The sequence below is a fragment of the Ostrinia furnacalis genome, unplaced genomic scaffold (assembly GCF_004193835.3).
Source record: "Ostrinia furnacalis isolate ACB-3 unplaced genomic scaffold, ASM419383v2 OfSCF0666, whole genome shotgun sequence".
Taxonomy (NCBI): Eukaryota; Metazoa; Arthropoda; class Insecta; order Lepidoptera; family Crambidae; genus Ostrinia; species Ostrinia furnacalis.
The window spans coordinates 255231-276967 of NW_021130905.1; the positions used below are offsets into that span (position 1 = coordinate 255231).

Sequence of the window (21737 nt, forward strand, 5' to 3'; positions counted from 1 at the left end):
TACCTTACAAGTTAGTATACTTACCTATTTATGGATTCTAGAGAGTGAAGTTCTAAAGATGTAGAGTTGAATTTTGATAATTAAATAACTTCAAGCCCTCTTCAAGTTTAATAAGGAAAAAGCTAAGAAATATGTTCTAGGATTGCTTAGTATGGTTTGTAGAAGTTGTCGTACTTGTAGTTAATTATAGATTTGACCTCAATTTAAGTTGAGGTCAGCGGGGGATACCAGGAAGGAAACTAGGCTGACCAAAAATTTGTGCCTTGTTTATTTAATTTTATCCTGTCACAAAATGTAGCCGCGAGATCTAAAAAGTTTCTACGTCTGCTGTACGAGTACATAACCAACCAACACTGTATCATAATAAGTTCTAAAGAAAAACGTACTTTTCCGTTGCGAACATCTAAGTAAATAGGTATCTACGAATATTCAATAATAATAAAAAAAAAGTTCAATCACACTGGAAATTAACGGCCGAATACTCTAGAATCAACTACGAAGATCCATCAACAAGTCAACATCTTTACTAAAGGTAAACAACTTATTCTAATTTACGATTTGTCTCTCCGCGTGACATCATCGCTTGTACACACAAACACGTTTATTGAAAAATTGTTGCATCGTTAATTTAATCATTTTATTTAGTTACCTACTTAAGCTGTATTTTTGTCAGTAAAATAGTTATTTAAAGCGCTCGTTCCAGGAGAGAGGCGAGAGCTCGAGAATACGCTTCAGGTTCTGATAATTGGACGGACAGGTTCGTTAAAATAATTTTACTGAAATGGACATGCGGCCTTTCGAAAGGCTAATTAATTTATAGTGCGTAATTACAGAGGTTGTCGTGCTCTCGTTCGGTGCATTATCCTGACGCGGATGTGAGGCTGAGGGGGTCAACGGTTCTCCTTGGCGGGGTGTTCACTGGCCGACCTCATTCGGCCACGTACGATACGCTAAAACGACTAAATTATGTGCTCACACAATACACACACCTTTTAATAGCGTCTGATTCAGGCCAGCTACAGGTTGATCATTTGAGTCGAACAATTGAAGAAGCACTATCATTTTCATGCGGCCGGGCGACAACTAATATCCATTACAGAGGATTATCGACTGTAAACAACTTAAAAAGAATTGGATTATTAAATTACCTTAATGGTTAATCTTCTGCGTTGTACCAAGTCACTAGTTATTTCATTTTGTGCTACGAGAACGTTACGTCTACACTCGTATGTGTTACTACAACTCTACAGGTTCTAAAAATGTAGAGTGAAACTTCTAAATACGGGTCTCACTAAATTACGTTTGTCGCAAATATCCACAGTCGATCTAAATGACTCAGAATGGTATAGTTTTACTTGTAATAGCCGCGAGTGAGGCACCAAGCTTGTGATTACATCTTGTCGCGGCCCAGGGAGTTCCGTTCACATACTTAAACAGGAAAATTGTTTGTTTCGTCACGGTAATGGGTATATTACTAGTAGACAAGTAGAACATAAATTGACTTTTTCAAAGAGTAACCTAGCCGATTGTAAAGTTACTTAAGTTAAATTATCTTCTATAGCTCTATGCTACAAAGTAGTGAGGATTTTCATTCGTTTGATTCGTTTATAACTTGGCTGCGATTACGATCTAAAATCAAAGTCATCTTCAGGCACTGAAGTCTCAACTCAAAAAACATGTTTTATACTCTTTGAACAGAAGCTCTCCCTTTTTTCAGCGCTCTTGTGTGGTGAGAGAAATGTAGAGCTGAATATGCTGAAATGGGGTAGAGAGACCAAAAATCTGGCTTAGTTCTTTCGGCTTTCGGGTACGTACAAACTATAACAAATAGAGACCACGTGCGCCCGAGCGTTGACACACTTGTTTGGAAACTATGCCGTGTTTACACGACTGAAACACTGCGCGTATTGAAGTTTTTACATTGTCATGCGGTTCATTAATACAGACTATTGTTTCTGGGCCGCTGAAATGGTTCATACGCACAGTTTTTATTAATACATTATTTATATCTGCTCCAATTCGTGGTATTTAACTTATATTATTCGGCTGAAACGAACGAACGATCGAACCTATATTAAACTAGTTCTGAAATATTTAAAATAAGCAAATCAGGTATACAAAGATGTATGTACAAAAATAGCTCAAAGGTTACTTACGCGACAGTAAGATAGTAATCCGCCTTCGTAGTTTATTGACATTTTCAGGATTGGTTATAAAATAAATTTCCCGAACTGTTCGATCTTGAAAAACTTGATTTCTTTGCAAGGCGCGTTTTGTTGAAAACCTTGGAATAACCAATTCCACGAATAAAGGTCACCGTGTGCAAATCGTGGATTATATTCAGATTTATGTCGGTATAACGACCTGCAGATAAAACAGTATCGGGCAGCGAGTGTACGATAACGTGCAGGTAAGCTTGCGATTGCTTATTTAGAGTTTAATGAATATTTATATTAATTTTCTTGTAGCGTTCGACTCTGTTGAAGGAATGTTTAAACTTTGAAGTAGTCGAGTATAACGTGGTCGCGCTCAAAGCAACCTTGCGCGCGCCAGGTCAGATTTTTCGAAGGTCGATGACTCGCGGCTGTAATATTATTTGCCGCGCACCCCGCCCGCGCACGATGTTTCAAATAAGAATTTGTCTGACAGTCTCGATGCGCACGATTACTATTTAACTGATTATCCGACAAAATGTTGACATCCAATTTGGCATGTGGCTTTTCTTGTTTGATTCAAATCAGACATGTGAATCACATCCTATAGCGACATAATTGAGGCTATCGTGAGCTGTTGAAATCAAAATACCGGTAAAATACCTGTTAGTTTTGTTGCACAGAAGAAAATGTAAAAAAGAAAACCAATGTTCTGTGTTATTGACGAACGACCATCACTGGGTAGGCGTAAATTTTAAGGTCACTCATAAATAAGATTTCTTATTCAAATTCCGCCCACCTCATTTAGGTACATGGCAAGTCTGTCTCAAAATTGTCTTCAAAAAACAAAAACCTTGCAACTTACATTTAAGCGCACAATGTAAACTGCAAGTGTCAAATTCATACACATGATTTCAAATGTGTGGTGTAGGCAGGTCGAACGCGACGTCATCAGGCGACATTGTCCCGCTTGCGCAACATCTGGCTCATTCCGCGACAAAAAATTAGATGAATAGCTCCCAATGATCCGGCCCCACAAAGAATTGGGCAACGAGACGATTTGTGTAACTTACTAGCTTTCAATACGAACAAACTGTCACGATCGTGTTGGTTGGTGGTTAAAGGCTTTTCATTATCAAAAAGCTTGATTATGTTGCTTGTTACGCTAAATTGTTGCTATAAACTACGAAGTCTACCAACTTGATTAACTTGCTTATTGAGTATTTTTATGAATGAGTAATTAAATATTTAATTGAGGTTGAAAAACGTCAGAGAATGAACTACTTACTACTCGTACCTATTAAAGTAAAACTATTTGGGTTGCACTCGTATTAATTGATTGTTGAACTAATTAGGTAATTTAGGCCAAAACGTAGTTTTACAACCGTTGTAAAGTATTTGCTGCATTATAGGAGTTTTAGTGTATTTTTTTTAAATTTACAACGAGAAAGGTCTTGGCCTGTATCTCATCTGATGGTAAGTGACGATCAGATGATTGTGGATAAAAAAAATCAAAGCGTTTATTTTTGGTAGAGTTCATGAGCCAGGGTTTTAATACAACTTAGGATCGGTAGAGAGCACTAGAGAGAGAGATCACGGAATAAAGGTTAGGTAGTTGCTTTTTTTTATTTTCTGAACAAATCCAAAATCACATATCCCATAAATTTAATTTTTAATAAAAGATGAATAAATAAAATATAAATCTACGATCAAGAGCTCACGCGGACCGCGATTTTACGCTACGCGGAAGTCTGCGTTAAAAACTCGTGACTAAAATTTTTATGTGCGGTATGATTTATTACATCGTCTTAAATGTTATTACTTATTACATTGAGTGGTTATTATTTCTAGTCTATTTTGGTTTTGGGGAATTCCTCCTACAACTCCTCCTACTTGTCATCTTTATTTGTTTGTGTGCCTAGTCTTTAGTAATTAATTCCTACTTATAGTGGGAGGAATAGGGCACAATAGTTCGACTTTCATTTGTCATGTTTATTAGAATCATTCATGACTCTCACAAGTTAAGGGTCACATGCTTTAGTAAACTACGTTATCATGGTCTAAATTCTAATACACTTCTTATTGTAAATTACATACTACTACCCAATGTGAAAGTGTATCTGCTTCGCTTTATAGTACCTACCTTACGCAAGTCACCTTTTGAAAGAAAGGGCGGAACACGTGGAGAATTCTATAGATTTTTTTCAAGCAAAATAGTACCCGTGACCAAATTCAAAGGGACAGAGTCTACTACCTGCGATTAGAAATAAATAACTCGTTGGATTTCAGATAAAAAAAATCTTGATGGATAAATTCAAAAACTATGAGTATACCTAGTGTGTAACTTTTCATTTAATTCATATTTTTCATGTGATTCTGTTAATCTTAGCTTGAGCATTCTACTGAACGGATTCCTTTATTAAACTTAATCGTAGGAAATGAGAGGTCTTGGTTGACTGGATATCTGAATGGAAAACAATTTCCACATAAGTACATAAAAAGTTGCGGACACAAGTTATAAATAAAAATTGAGTATTGAAAAAAGGTCATGGTCATGCGCTTTGCAAAATTGAATTTAACTACAACGTTTTAATTGCATTATATCTTGCCAATCATGAAGGTTGATTGTTGTGCTGCTACAAACAAATTGTAGAATCGTGTGCGAAGCGAAAAAAGCGCAAATTCGCTGACCCAGTGACCCAATTGCCGCGTCCACAGGCGAAGGTCAGGCCACTGCCGACTGCCGCTGGCGGTGCAACGTGGCCCGTGTCGTTCCAATGCCATTATAAAGCTATTATGAAACATATGTGACAATATCGGTAAAATAGAAGACATTGGGTCGATACAATCAAGCGGTGACGGTCAAAGTAGAGTACGGTGAGTTGGAGTAGACACTGCGCTCGCGACTCACGTAGCAAGATAATAGGTAATCGCAAATATTGTTCAATTCATTTACGATTGTATTATGTATAATTTGAAATAATAGCACAACTTACGTACGTAGTTATACTTATATTATCTGTGGTTATACCTACTTAATAACAACTCAGTAACCAAGAAAGCGTTCTCAGAACAGTACCTCTAGTACGAAAAACTTTCGAGTTCGTTTCGTTGCGTATTCAAAGTGTCATCGAAAAATTTTGTATGAAAAATTAAACAGCGCCCCCTAGGGCGGCTATAATATAGGGGGCGCTGTTTAATTTTTCATACAAAATTTTTCGATGACACTTTGAATACGCAACGAAACGAACTCGAAAGTTTTTCCTACTAGAGGTACAGTACCTCTAGTAGGAAAAACTTTCGAGTTCGTTTCGTTGCGTATTCAAAGTGTCATCGAAAAATTTTGTNACTCTTGAAATTTGGCATGCAGGTACCTTAGTAAACTTAAAGCTTAGTTACAACAGGATATTGCAAAAATCTCACGGGAACGGGAGTTAGCGGGAAAAAACATTTGTATGAAAAAATCTGAACCGCGTAAGATAGATGAAGGGGGGGTAAAACGAGATCCACGCGCACGAAGTCGCGGGCGGCCGCTAGTGTTTAATATAATCATTCATGACTCTCACAAGTTAAGGTCACATGCTTTAGTAAACTACGTTATCATGGTCTAATTTCTAATACACTTCTTATTGTAAATTACATACATACTACTACCCAATGTGAAAGTGTATCTGCTTCGCTTTATAGTACCTACCTTACGCAAGTCACCTAGAAAGAAAGGGCGGAACACGTGGAGAATTCTATAGATTTTTTTCAAGCAAAATAGTACCCGTGACCAAATTCAAAGGGACGGAGTCAACTACCTGCGATTAGAAATAAATAACTCGTTGGATTTCAGGTAAAAAAAAAAAATCTTGATAGATAAATTCAAAAACTAATGTATAGTGTGTAACTTATTTATATTTTTCATGTGATTCTGTATAACTTAGCTTGAGCATTCTACTGAACGGATTCCTTTATTAAACTTAATCGTAGGAAATGAGAGGTCTTCTTGGTTGACTGGATATCTGAATGGAAAACGATTTCCACATAAGTACCTACATAAAAAGTTGCGGACACAAGTTATAAATAAAAATTGAGTATTGAATAAAAAGGTCATGGTCATGCGCTTTGCAAAATTGAATTTAACTACAACGTTTTAATTGCATTATATCTTGCCAATCATGAAGGTTGATTGTTGTGCTGCTACAAACAAATTGTAGAATCGTGTGCGAAGCGAAAAAAGCGCAAATTCGCTGACCCAGTGACCCAATTGCCGCGTCCACAGGCGAAGGTCAGGCCACTGCCGACTGCCGCTGGCGGTGCAACGTTGCCCGTGTCGTTCCAATGCCATTATAAAGCTATTATGAAACATATGTGACAATATCGGCAAAATAGAAGACATTGGGTCGATACAATCAAGCGGTGACGGTCAAAGTAGAGTACGGAGAGTTGGAGTAGAGCAATTTTGTATACCCATTCTTATAAGATACACCATACAACAATGCGTGGTAAATTCAGCGAACTGCTCCTGAATCGAATGTACCTACTACTACTATTTCTATTTATTTATATTAACCGGCAGACAGTGGTGACTGAGTTTGTTGCGGCGCTTCTTCTCAGCACTTGCCAAATGTTGGTCTCGAAGCGCTGGTAGGGTAAAAAGATTATGAGACATTAAGAGCAAAATGACGATTTGTAAGAACTATTTATTAGTCTAAACAAATAAAGAAATTTTGACTTTGACTTTAAGAGACACTGCGCTCGTGACTCACGTAGCAAAATAATGGGTAATCGCAAATATTGTTCAATTAATTTACGATTGTATTATGTATAATTTGAAATAATAGCACTACTTACGTACGTAGTTATACCACAGGTTATACTTAATAACAACTCAGTAGATACCAAGAAAGCATTCTCAGAACAGAATGTAAATTTTGAAGTAGGAATTCCGATCAAACGTAGACAACGAATGCTACAAGATAAAATCAATCTTCTACTTATCATATCAGTAGATTTGAATGAAAAGGAGTCTGAAATAGTTGAAGATTTATTTTGATATTGTTGATTAAATATTGTACTGATTAATGACGCATTTACGCATCGCAAAATAATAATTGCAAGAAATGAAAGATAATTTACCAATTTTTCCTATTGCCATAACTACGAGTATACTCGATATATCAAAGCTAACGGATGTGAATTTAACGAACAAAAGAATAAGCAGAAGAGGATAGCAATTAGTTATTCTATTATTAGAAAGAAAATTCACGCCTGAAGAATTACTTACGAAGGATTACTCCTACATATTTTCGTATTTATCTTCGTTACATGATGCTATCTCAAAGATACTATAACATTTATTCATGTTATTATACATTAAACCTTATTCATATACAATTTTACTAATAGCCTGCAAATTGAAGTTACAAATCTGCTCATATAAATAAACCATAAACGGATTTTATATTCAGAAGAATTTGGATTCGATCCAAGCGCATAAAACGATATTGATTCCGGTCGAAACTTTAGTTTCACTGCTATCAAAACAATCCCGATGCCTTGTGGTCTGAAAACGATCGTGAATATTATTTTTCAGTGTGCTTTTAACCCAATTCTACAGATATTGGTCGTAATGAAAATTTTCAGCATTTTCTGTGTAGTTTCTTTGAGTTGTCACTAGCTAGGTACGTGCATATTTCCATAATAATTCCAAAAAATATTCGAGTAAGTAATAATACGAGAATATTTGTTACGAAGCGTAAGTTCTTTGTAAAACATACGAGAGTAGGTATTCGTTACGAAGCAAGTTGATTCTTGAGTTCTGGGGACTCTACATCGAAATCTCACGGTAAAACGCTTGATAATGCCAAAAATGCACAGTTTTAACTGTAACGCTAAATTCACCAGCTACGTGAATCACATACTGGTATATTCATTACAGTTTGAGCGGTGTGAATACGTAAAAGAGTTTTGTGGGCCGCGGGTTGGTCAGGCCGAGCGCTCGCGTAACGGACCACGGCCACCGTTTCTGAACCGTTTTTATTCCACAGTAAGTAATCCAATTTCAGCCACTTGGGAAATACCGATTGTGCGTTTTTACGGCAAGTGCCGTAATTACAGAAAAGAACTAGCATTTAACTCTATAATGTATACCTACTCCAAATTACTCCATCTGATTTTCGAATTCTATTTTCAATGTAAGAGGATCCAATACCCTCCCACATCTCTTCATCCTAATTACTAATACCTGTGATTTTCTAATTCCATTTTCAATGATAAGAGGCTTCAATACCCACGTTATTTTTTTTTGTAAGAAGCGTCGTGGAAATTTAATATTTTTGCAGAATAACATTAAAGCCTGTGTGGGCGACACGTTAAATCTTCTCGTGTAGGCAGGACTTCTATAAGTCTCGTTTGATTTCACCTTTGATTTTTTTAATAAGAGTATTCAATACCTAAAATGAATATAAATACTTTCAGATTGGGTAAATAATCCGAGATCAAAATCCTTTGAAATACCATACCTTACCTGAAAAGCAGTCTATTGACTGCATGACAATGTAACTGAAGTTACTTATAGTTTCCCTTCCCGGCAAGATCTGCAGAATCGATACATAGGGGATGGAAACGTGTGCCAAACCATAGTACCTACTTACTTGGTGATATGGAGTCGTGTAAAAAGAATAATGTTTGGAAAAAGTTAATATTGAACTTTGATGTAAATCTTCATTACATTAAATTTTGTAGCCCCAGTCTTTACACAAAGTATGTAAAACATGTTTTAGAAGTAACAAGTTCGGCACATGCCATACTTGGATAAAAGTCATCCCTTGAAACAAACAGACTGTGAATTCGTTTGGGCAGATTATTCGATTATTCCATACGATTATTTCTCTATTGTGCACAACGATTTCGATTTACATATTATCTCTTTCAGTGAAGCTGTCTAGCCTCCCAAGTTAAGAAATAGAGACAAATATAGACGAGTATTGAAAATAATCTTCTCTCAGACTACCTTGAGAATTAGCAGCGGCGTAAACAGAGGGTCATTACCTCTGATATTCGCCCTCCAGGACGACCGTCGCCTATTCACTTCGGTTCGACCTACAATGTATGGCTGCGACCCTCATTCGATCTCTAAACCACCCCTGTCTTATTTTTATACTGCAACCTTCAATAAATGACAAGGCCCTGTTCTTCTCTAAAAGCCTACTCGTGTATTAGTTATTTTAGACACAAAATAACAAGCTCGGGTAAATTTTTCATAACTTGACTAGACTTTTCAATTTGGGAATGAATATTCTAGTCACAGTTCTTACTAGGGATTGCAATCCGGTCCGGCGGATCCGGTAATCCGGCGGATCCGGTGTGTTTTTGGACCTACCGGATCCGGTGAGTCGGCGCCGGATCCGGTGGCGGATCCGGTAAAGCAAAAAATACGCGAACGTGAACTGGGAAAGTCGAGCGCGCGCGAATTGCCAGATCGCTAGTCGTGCCGCGACACTACATTGCATTTTCCTTTGCAAAAAATAAATGCTTCTTGTTTTATTGTTTCTTAGGAGTCAGATTATTTCTTAAAAAGAACTAAAGTTGAATTTATAAGTACAAATTTAAAATATTGTTTTGTTGATTTAAGTCTGTGTAAATTATTAATAAGAGTTTAACAGTATTATTATTTAAGTACTTTCAGATACTTACATACAGCAATAAGTCAGACTGATTACTAACTTTATTATTTAGAATTTTCATAATTTTATTAGGACAAATAGTACGTACTTACTTACCAAAAATTACAATTAATACCGAAAAATATAAAAAAAGTGACTTTATTTTCCATAAATACGTATTTTATTTTTCTTTTTATGTACTATTATCAATACTAAAAATCACTAAATACTAGACCAAGTAACTTTGCAATCCGGCCGGATCCGTCCGGATCCGGCCGGATTAGCGTCAATCCGGTGAAATCCGGCCGGATTGAAAATGATACCGGATTGCAATCCCTAGTTCTTACTAATCTAGGTACATAGTTTGTATTTTGCTTTGTTTATTAATACATTATACTCGTATTACTAGTAAATCATCATAATGTGTAGAATCACAAGTAGAATATTCCGCAATACCTAAACAAAAGACGTGGTTAAATTGTGTTGACAATGTCAAACTTGTTGACAACACACAAATGAATACGCGCATTTACATAATACCTAGTTTGAAACAAGTGAAAACTGTTGCTAAATCGATGAATGATGAACTTTATGTTAAGCGCGACCTCGTTGCGCAAAAAAGGGGTAACGGTAGTGACGGTAGTCTGCGGGCTCCCAGCACCGCACCGCCACGGACCAAACCAAACTCGTCGACTTCGGCTTGGAAAGTAATCGCTTGGAAACTGGCACTTTCTCTAGAACAGGTCCCAGTCTCGCCGGCCGCGGCAGAATGTGCGCACACGCCGCTGCAACGCGAACTCATTGCAAATAGCTCGAAAAATACACGGCCGGTACGTGACCAAACCGAGATGGTTACGATCTTGGTCAAAGCGCGTACATGGCAACGTGAGTTCACCTTGTGTTTCGTTTAACCTTTTCATCAACAGTTTTGCAATCAGAGTAGCATCAGCGACTTCAATTGTGAGTTATTTTCATCAAATTCTCTTCATATTCCTCAACGTCTTTAACAATCGAATCTGATTGATAAATTTTACAATCTATATATATAAAAATGAAACCCGTTTCGCGTTGTCACGGCATCACGTGTGAACGGCTGAACCGATTTCGATAATTCTTTTTTTTAAATGTTTGTGGAAGTCCAAGGATGGTTCTTACGGAAAAAAATATTAAGAAAATCTCTACGCTAAGGCGGTACGAAGTTCGCCGGGTCAGCTAGTTTTTTATTAATTTTGCAATTGCCTAGTCGATTGGCGGTCATTCAGTGAAAGGTTCGGCAGTTTTGCCACGAGTTGTATGGCGGCCATTAAAAATAAAGAACTGGCAAGGCGATGACTTGGCGTAGGAATGAAAAAAAACTCGAACAAGCGCGCGTAAGCGAGATAGACTGACAACCAAACAAGTGCGTTACCCCCACGAAGATTATCCAAGTCTTTATTTTTATTTATTTATCGTCGATACGTAGCGGTTCGAGCTTCGGAGCAATATGGCACGGGTGAACCAATAATATGCATCACGATCACGATGTTTGTTATTCAAAATTATTTCGTTCAACTTTTTCTTCGCTCTCTACTAAGAGTTACCTATCGTTTGTTAAAATATATTTCTATTTTGTAGGATCATCACTACTTAATGATGATGTGCTATCAGCTAATGAGTATGCATCAGTCCTTGGTCATTGCGCTTATCATTCTGTAGGTACAATAGTTTTATCTCTATTAACTACTTCCTCAATATTTGTTTTTATTTTTATCTGGTTGGTTACAGAACTTACCGTTATGTATATGTATTAATTAATTCCGTGTTAATACTGATCATTTCTTACTTACTCAATTTATTTGATATTCTTATGTCATATTCTTTGACATTGTCTGACATTCAAAATAATTATTGTAGCCAATAATGTAAATAACTATCAACTAATTCACTAATCAAGCTTTCTAACATTGGAATTAAACAAGGTAAATTAGACGAAAGCTGGTAATCTAGAAAAAGGTGTAACACATAGGCATATTATAGGATTACTAATGTTTGGCCAAAAAACGTTTCCCAAATTATCACATCGCAAACAACGTTTCGCAAATTTTCATTTGGCAAATTCTCATTTGGCAAAACAACTTATAGCAAACTTTTAATTCGCAAATGCCGTTTTTGGCATATTGTTGTTTAGCAAATTATTGTTTGGCAAAGTATGTTTTGGCAAATGTTTCATTTGGCAAAAATATTTTACGATACACTATTTACAAAATAATTTGATTGGTGCATAGAATGGAATACAAATTAACTTGTGGTTAATATTTTGTTTAGTGGGTAGTTAATATAAAATTTGTTCTAAATTAATTTTCATATTTCATTCTTTTTATCGAAATTTCCAAATGATTCATTAACAATAGAGGTGATTCTAGCGCTCGGCGGCCGCGATTGATTTGTGGGTAACGGTGGGTGAAGTATGTGAAGTGCAATTTGACCAAACAAATTATCTGGGATATGATATTTGGCAAAATAAAACATTTGCTATATAAACATTTGCCAAGTAATATTTGGCCAAATGATAATTTGACCAAATGAATTAGTTGCGAAAAGTACAGTTGCTAAAAGTTCATTTGGAAAATGAAACTTTGGCGATAAGTTGTTTGCGAAGTGAAATTTGGCGAAAAGCAATTTGGCCAAACGGAAGGATACCCATATTATAGCTATCTAAAAGAAGGAAGGACCTACGTAGACGTACATTGTTTGTTATCAAAAGCATCCATCCATGTGTGTCTTTTCGCACAAAATTGGTGCGTTTCTTTCGTTATCTCATATTATCAAACATGGTTTATCTTCTTGTGGTCTTTTTAATATATCTATCCTTATCTAAAAGGGCAAAACTTAGAATGATAAAGCATCAACATTGTATCAACTTCTGGCTATTAGAATTTGTCTGTTGATCAAAAAGGCACTCGCATTTCGATAAGCATTGTTGCTGCTAGCTGTAGCAACAGCGAGATGACCTTTACGCTCGAGCGCGTGGCCATGAGAACTCCTGAAGGTTGTGCCTACTTCTTGGATGCTGGCGCAGCCAATTCGCAATTGCACAGATCTATCCTTCCTTAAATGTAACACTACACTAGAACAGAATATTATAAATAGTAACAAAGTCACAGATACTAATTTTATTACCACAAAAACTTCTGCCGCTTTTAACAAAGACAAACTTTGTACATTCATGTCGCACAAAAACTGCCTACAATCTTCTGATACTGCGGTAGTGTGTGTGTCAAGTCAAGCTAATAGGTCGACCAACCAGTCGACCAGACGCTCTCCCTCCCTCTGTCCTCCGTCTGTCCCCTCCGCGGCTCCCCCATTGCGCCAACCAGTCCGCGTTTCGTCGGCGAGCTGTTCGTACGTCTCGTGCTTCCGTTACTCGGCACTTCTTTACGTCATACTTCATTTTGTGCTCATTTCTAAACTCAAATGAGTTCTCAAGTCAAGTAGGTACTTTCGTGTTTTATCTTCTTGCATTCAATAACTAATATAAATGTGTTTTGTAATCTTCGTACAAGTCGTAAAACTTACTACCGCTTTGTCTTGTTACAGGTACCTAGTTGGAACTGGGTGTGAACCCAGATACGGTGTGTGGAGTTTTATGTAATCAGAATAATATTATTGAAGAAACTTTTAGTGAATAAATGACTGTAGTTGTGTGTGTGAACAACGGTAAATTTTAGTGAATTTATTTTACTGATTTAAATAGTGAAGTGGAACATCTCAGCTCCGACTGTTATGACCTAAAATTGTTCAGTGATCAGTGTTCTTCTTACTGGATTGTTGAAATTTGGATTAATCACTACTACATGGAAATTGTAAGTATTTTAATTTGTAACTTTACAGTTAGGAACTGAACCGTTCAATTTGAACATTCAGGTCATTAAATCGTCGAAACAGCATTAGTGGATGGAAATGTAAAAGGACTAAAATCTTGAAAAACTTAATCACTCGAACATAAGCAAGAAGAAAATATTGCGATTTGAAATTCTAACGATTCTGTTACGACGAGAAAATGTTACAAGTAGAACAAACATTAATTCTCATAGTTTTTGTAAGGGACAGCAATCCGATTGTGATTCCAGAGTTGAAGCAGGTGCTTTTGAACATTCTGAGAATTCTCACGTCCCGCCAGAGATTATGTGCACACGCTTTGTTGGCCTTCTGTTTTATTTGCTATGTATTGTAGATAATAAATCGCTTATTGTGAATTGTTGAACAAGGTTGTGAAGCTAATGAGACGAGATCGCGATCATACGGGCGCCATCTTCACGAATTGACTGACGCGCATCACGACCTCGTGTGCAAGTTCACTAAATTTAGAACACGGTTGACATTTTGTGTTCTGTTGATTTAAATATTTGATCCGTGCTCGCGAATCTCGCATCCCGTTCGCGGTCTACGGTCGCTTTCTTTGTAGATTTTATAGGCACATATTATTTTATAGTAGTTAGTTCTTCTTTTAAACGGTGTAGCTAGTTTTGCTTACTATTTGATTTCCATTATTGCTTTATCTTTATCAGTAATTTTCAAGTAGTATTTTGTGATTGCTTGATTGAATAGTTCCCTGACGATGAAGATAACGATTATGACATCAGTGTGTTTATTAATTGCTTTATTAATGTGATTCAAGTTCTATTAAAAAGAGTGTTTGTTGTTGGTTCTTCCGTAAATTTATTCGTATTCGATCGAAGACAGTCGACGAAACTCGAAACGATTGCATCGCGAACTTGCGTTACGGTTGCGAGAGCGCTCGAGCCTCGAGGTGGTGCCAAAGTGGGTCAAGGCACGCTTGCGGGCGGCCCGCGTTTCCTACTCGCCTCGCCGGCCGACGATATAAGGAAGACACTCGTTATTCATACCTAAGTCAAACTCTATTAAGACAAACTGCTTTTGAAAGACTTAACAGATAATCTCCGGTTATGGACGTTGCTGCAGTAGGTAATCCCATTTTAACTTGCAAGACTCAACTGAAATTCATGATCTTACTCGTATGTTTTGTTGATGGATGTTTAATGATTTGTGATGATCACGTATTATTCTTCCTTTATTTAAAATGCTTTATTTGTCTGCTCTCTGACACTATTTATATGTAGGTAGCTAGTTCTTTACTTGAACGATACAATTTTAGTCTTCCTTCCGACTGATAATATGTATCCATTGAACAAAACTAGGCCACTTTGTATTATCTATTCGTATAGATAGGTATTATTAGGTCAAGGATCCAAGATATTGGAAACTTAAGCGCGGTCCGTGGAATTGATGCTATTCACATAAATATCTAGTTGATTGTGAAATTTCATATCAAAGAAGTGAAGAAACTGGATTGATTTGGGGTTTTACGGCCATTCTAAGGTGTTTCGGGGAAAAGTCCAAAATTTGTCATGGAAAATAATAAATATCCTCTTTCTTGGATTCGGTCATTTGGTGCGGAATGTAAACAAACAAAACCAAGCTAGATACGCACACAGATAAGAACAGTTTGCTCTAGTTGTGATGTGCCTGAGCCGAGTACCGACCCACTTAGATACGACTATCACAAACACAGTTACGATAACGACCGACCACTTTCTCTAGCTCGTCCCATTTTCTGGAAATGTTCCTCGATGTTGATATTTATATGATTTACTGAGCTCCTTTCTGAAGCAACTGTTCCAAACTCACGAACTTACAAGCTACTACGACTGATCTGTTTATATGCAAGTTCATTTTTGATGTGAGCAGGAGATGACTAAGAGCCATCGAAAGAAATATTATTGTGACTCATTCCTTTGCCATCTCGACGCACTTACGCGAATAACTTTGAAACAATTCTAGGTATTATTTCGCAGGTAATCCTGCTTCGGATTAGGTTTGATATTTTTAACGTTAACATGGTATTTATTAGTGGATGCTATTCGTAATATAAAACGTCCACATTGTTGTAATTACGTAATGAATATCATAGTTTAAATAGTTTGACCCGGTTACTGTTGCTTGACTGTTGACTCCGCAAATTCCATAGCAGTAATACGTGTGAGGTGAGCGAGCGTCACGATCATCGAATATAACATTGACTTTCACATTTTGTGCCGCGGGTCGCTGATGTAACCGGTGCCCGCTGCGCCCGCGCCGCGATTAGGTAAACGTTGCGCGCGCCGCTTTCACCCCACTTTCACCTCCATTTCCGCGTTGCTTCTAACAGCTCATTCGTGATTATTTGCAAAAATCACAGCATTTTGCAACTTTAAAATCTTCAGCACTTGTGAATTAGAATTGGGATGTCCCTTCCTTTGTAAATAATGTAAAATCTGGCAAGTCTGCGCTCGGCTCGCGCACTATTTTGTAGCTCGCGGCGCGTCTCTACTAGTTGATTTTATTAATACTTTTATTTGCTTAATTATTCCTTACACAATTTTAGTTTACTAGAAACCCTTGATCTACTTTAAATCGATGTTATAATGAAATTAAGAGATATGTAATAGTTACTGCGGATAGTCACTGTTAATGCGGAATAAGATTAGCCAGACTTAATTTATTTATTTGTATTATTATCAACAGATGGAACATCGTCTATTTGTATTTGCAGATACTTATCATAATATTCTGCGTTGTTTTTGTGACATAACTTCAGGGTAATGTCATGTGTCATAGAAGTTATCATATACATAGATAACACTTTGTGGCATCGCTTCCGAGTAACTTCGTGGTGATTTTAACTAGCTCACTGGCACAATAACCAGGCAAACTTGGCTGAGTTTTATACCGCTGCTATCTAACACATAAACTTGTTTCATACTGCGAAATTATATGTCACGGTCGTACAATTTGTGCGGGCTATTATCCTCTAACTTATGTGGTTTATTTTACACACGTTATTGTAGAACACACACAGACGCCATGATTAGCTGTTCGTAGAACCGACGACGTTGGGTTTAATTCCGACAACTTTGTAAGCGTGCTCATGAATCATCCATTTTTTGTTGCTAACCTTTACGAGAAATTCTGCTGTTGACTCTCGGGCATTCAATATCTTTCCTGGTGACGTGGTCTACGATAACATTTTTAACGTCGTTTCAAGTCTAGTCGGTTTTTGGGTAAAGAATATTAAATAGTGTTTTGTTACAATTTAAAACATCGAACTTATTAATCTTTGTTTTGAAATGAAGAATGCAAATCGAATTTACAATGACGATGCATTGAACTTGAAATTGTTACAAATCTCGTATCGGGTGCGGAGTGAAGTTCGAAAGAGCGCAGGGGTCGGTAGTGAGCGTTGTGACATTGCCCTACTGACCCGATAAAATTGTTCTAGTCTGTCTGGTTCGCCATTCGTTTGTACAACTGCACTCCGTAACGCAATACGTTGTAAATTGTTTTCGTATGCCACTTCAGTTTCATTTATTGCAGTTGGACAGCGGATTTAATTCATACCCATTACCCATAGTACACATTTTAGGCCATGCTACGAGTATGACATCATATCCTTACTATGTGTTAGTTAGTACCCAACCTTCGTGGTTAATCGCTAGTTACAAATGCATATAATCAGAGCATGTCAGAGCATATACGGGAAGTCACGATATTATTCATACATTGATGCGTTGAGTTAGCAACAGCTATCTGATTAGCGACGTGCCTTATCCTATTGCATTGAATTAATTGAACATCAATGGGCAGATTGTTGATTATTATTATAATATGAATTCTTATAACAGTGTTGGTAAAAAGCCGTGTTCGCAACCGGTCCACGAGTTGTTTGCAAATTATCAGCTCGAGTCAGCTATTGACCTACTGACACACAATCAACTTGAAGGAAAACAACATAGGATTGCGTGTCTCAAACTCGGGCTTACACCAGATTTAGATGACTTTCGACTGCGAGCGGCCCATTAACAACATTCATATTACCGTCATTACCGTGACCAATTAGATTCACGAAAATTACGTAGTTACAAGACTAACAAACTTGCAATTATTTGATTGGTGAAAATAACGACGTCAATTAATACAATTAAGAATTGTTAAGTTAATGATCCGATCATCTGACTTACCCCTTTAAAATGTTTTAATTCTCTGTTATTTATTTACAAATGGAAAAAGTGGAATCAGTGCTGAAGCCGAATGCTAAGCATGAACATTTTATGCGCAATGTAGGATGTTTTTTGTACCTATAAGCTCATGTGCTATTTAAACCAAACCGAATTATAGGCTGTGATTGAACCAAATGTAGTTGAAATGCGGCCAAATAATTATTTAAATTTATATTACTGTCGAAGACTGTTTATGTCGTCAGGCACCGTCGAATGAATTTTAAAGAGCAATAAAGTGAGTTAAAAACCAACATAGCGCTTCAGCGTCGCAATATAACTTATATTATGTTTTCGATTTCTTAACTTCTCCTTTTCTATCCTCTTTTTTTCTTCTAAATCGAAAGCAGATAATAAGAATAGGTCAAATACAAAGTATATACCTAGTTCCTAGCACAATACTTATGGTGTCCCTCAAGGATCAATATTGGGGCTACTTCTATTCCTTATTCCTGTTCTCGTGAATACCTCGTGAATTATTTCAAAACGGACTAAGATCCTCATATTCCAATAAGTTTGGATGGTTTCATAAATCTTGACATATAATCGCTTAATGCATTTTAAACTAAAATTGATAACAAAAGGGATGCCCAGGTTCATTTTCCAAGTAATCGTTGGAGACATTCCAATGAACGAGCTCTCGTTGTTACAGATCTCAAAATAGAACCAAATATATTATCGAGATCTATTTCTGCACAGCTGTTGAGTTTTTTACTACAGTAGAAGAATATATTTTCGAATTACTTACCTTTATTATCATAAATGTTAATTTTATTTGTTAATTTTGTAATATTTACCGTTGGCTTTACCTAGCAATATGTTTGGGGTTTTCTGTCTGTCCTGATATTTGGGATGTGTTGTTCATGTTTTTACTTGAATGGTTGTTTTGGAATTTCAGTAGTGTAAGGAAACTGCCTATTTATTTTAGACTTGATTGTAAATAGTTTTATACGAACAATGTTCTTTGATGCATTAGAGCAATTTCCTCACCATCCAAAAGGAATTGAAGAACAAATACAGGAAGCTGGCCGTATCATGTTAGTCGGTCGTCGGCCATAAACAATGCGGATCTAATTATAGAGGGCGCTAGCCGATTGGAAATAGAACGCGAATGTGGGCCACAGCCGCGCCCGCGCATCACCGTCCTCTGGAATGAACCTAGCAGACGATGGGACGATGTATTCGGCATAACGTGCTGTTGGATTCATTGACATAAACAACACTCAAAATACTGACCCAGTTTCGTCTCAGAAGAGAAATGTTAATGGTTTCTCTCGATCTTATTTATGAAAGGGGGTGGATATGGATGGATTCACTAGTTCACAATCAAACTTTTCTCATGATTTCCCGAACTTAAGATTGCTTGTGTTTTTTTAAGCTGATCTTAGACGGCACGATGGCACTTACTACAGCAAATCTGTACTACACATATTTCCTTCCCGTAAAGGCTTTCTAGGCTTTTGATGTTTCTAACGGATGAGTAGGTAACTATCTAACCGCCTCTGTGGTCTAGTGGTAAGACCACCTGCTTCAGACGCAAAGGTCCCGGGTTCGATTCCCAGTGGGGCAGATTTTTCTGTTCGGTTTGGTTGGTGGTAGGGCTTGTTCTAAGTCCGCCTGGCTATCTACCACCATCTTACCTAAGTCTGTCGCCATAACAACAATCTTAACAGCATTGTTGTGTTCCGGCAGTTAGTGGTAAGATAGCCAGTTCCTCCGTGGTTGATGATTCCGGGTGAAACTCGCTTCCACCTTCGGCCTGATCATCACTTACCATCAGGTGAGATACAGGCCAAGAGCTTTCTCGTTGTGGATAAAAAAAAGTACGATTTACCTACCTCGTGAGTCACATCCATCCATCGCATATTTAGTTTCATGAAGCTAGGGAAATTTCTTTTAGAGAGTCCTTGTTCCAATTTAACCACATTAAAGAGGAGAGATACAATTCCAGTTAAGTCTCAATCAAGGCTGTTAATCATCATCACACACATGATCACACATCTATCATACATCATCGAGGCGATGATTGTGATTGCCTTTGTTTGATCCTAGGGGATATTTGTTTAGTAAATCAATTACTGCGTGCCCACAGGTGCAATTCACGTTAAACTGGAACTAGGGTGAGGGCGAAGCGGCATAATTTGGTTGCGCGCGCCCCCGACGCGGCGGCACGCGGCGTGAAGGGACACCGTTAATGCCGCGGGAATGTTTTAGGGTTGCTATGTTCTTGTAGGTATTTACTCGTAAAATGTTTATCCAAGTATGTAAGATGAAACTAAACAGGGTCTGTCCCTTGCAGAACGGCGAAGTGATACGATCGCGAGTTGACAAAGCGTGGCTTCCTCATTAAATATGATACAAACAAACAGTACGTACTCAGTAGAAATAGATAAATGTAAACAGCACGCAAAATATGAATTCTCTCTTCTTAGTCGGGCGCTCTTGTCAGAGTGGTCGTGGTTGCGCTGACGAGGTACATGGTGGGGTGATATCATTCATATTCGAGGGTAGCTCTCCTGGCGATGTGCTTCCATTTCTGACGGTTAGAGGCGTCGCGAGTACACTGGACCATGGTGGACTCAGTGGCCTTTGTGATGGCGTCTATCCAGCGGGTTGGCGTTCGACCGCGTGCTCTCTTACCTTCCACCTGGTCCTGATTCAGATTAATTCGATGGAGAGACTGGTAGTTCAGGACTCCTGAACTACCAGTCTCTCCATTGAATTAAATCATACAATTAAATTAAGCATGTATTTCATCCGAGAGCTAAAGTCTCAGCAATACCAAATCCTTCTGCGCCATTTTTATGCATTACTTTCCAGGATTATTTTTTATCTGGCAACCCTGAGTGCATGTTTGCAAAATGGGTTCAGAGCTGCAGGAAAGATTAATCGACTTTGAAATTGGTTCGTGTTTATTTCTCTACGAGCATGCGTGTCCCTGCATTAAAAGTGCTATATTTGATACAATAGGTATGGCTAGATCACTGACCCCATCGCAACTGTGGGGTGGTTTGGTCCTGTTACAAATATTCTAAGAATAGTCCAGTCATTTAAGCTTAAATTAGGTAAGAATCTCGGAATTAGAGATACCCAGCTGTAAGTCTGTAAATACTTGTATATTGACACCCTAAAAGTTGTCTCAAAACCTACATATGGTAGGGTGTAAGCAACTATTAAATTTTAAGGTCAAAGGTCACAAAAATCGGTTTTTTGCGCTTTTTTTGGAAATATCTCATTTCCTATGGGTTTTTTGCTATTTGTATTTATTATCAATATTGTAGAATACTAAATTCTCTACAAATTTTGTTTAAAATTTTTTTTTATACGGTGAACCGTTTTCGAGATAGAGGGCGGAGAGCGCGCGGTCACTGCATCACTTCAGGTCAACTTAAGCGGTTTAGGTTTTTCATACAAAAGGATTTTCCCGCTAATTCCCGTGGGAATTTCGGTAATTACTTGTTGTAAATAAGCTTTAAGTTTACTAAGGTACCTACATGCCAAATTTCAAGCGTCTAACCTAATATTCATCTCGGTAGATGGCGGCACATAGTAAGAATTTGCAAGGAAGTTTGTAAAAAGTCACTAATTAACACTTTGATTTGCTTGTTTAAACACAGTGAATGATTCAAATAGGTACATACAGTGAATGGTTCAATTACATAAAATATCTTTATTTATTTTTTCAATATTATTTACGAACAGCGCTATTCATAGTACATGTATTACTAATTTACTAATGATGTCGATAGATGGCGTTTGACAGCTTTGCCTTCATGAATATTTACGTACCTCAAAAATGTTTGTCAGGCGCAAGAAGATTTTAACCAATGACGATAGAT

At 37.4% G+C, this 21737-nt stretch overlaps 1 protein-coding gene across 5 annotated transcripts in view; it reads left to right on the forward strand.

Annotated features, from left to right (window-relative positions):
- Positions 1-21737, forward strand: part of LOC114366706 (uncharacterized) — a 50336-nt gene that overhangs the window by 12921 nt on the left and 15678 nt on the right. For 2 of the 5 annotated variants that reach the window (XM_028323650.1, XM_028323652.1), the window contains exon 3: positions 13382-13647. The gene's annotated coding sequence lies outside the window, so the exon portion shown is untranslated. Of the gene's footprint in view, positions 1-10613; positions 10766-13176; positions 13280-13381; positions 13648-21737 lie in introns of those variants that run through there. The other 3 variants (XM_028323654.1, XM_028323655.1, XM_028323651.1) reach the window with 3 other exon arrangements.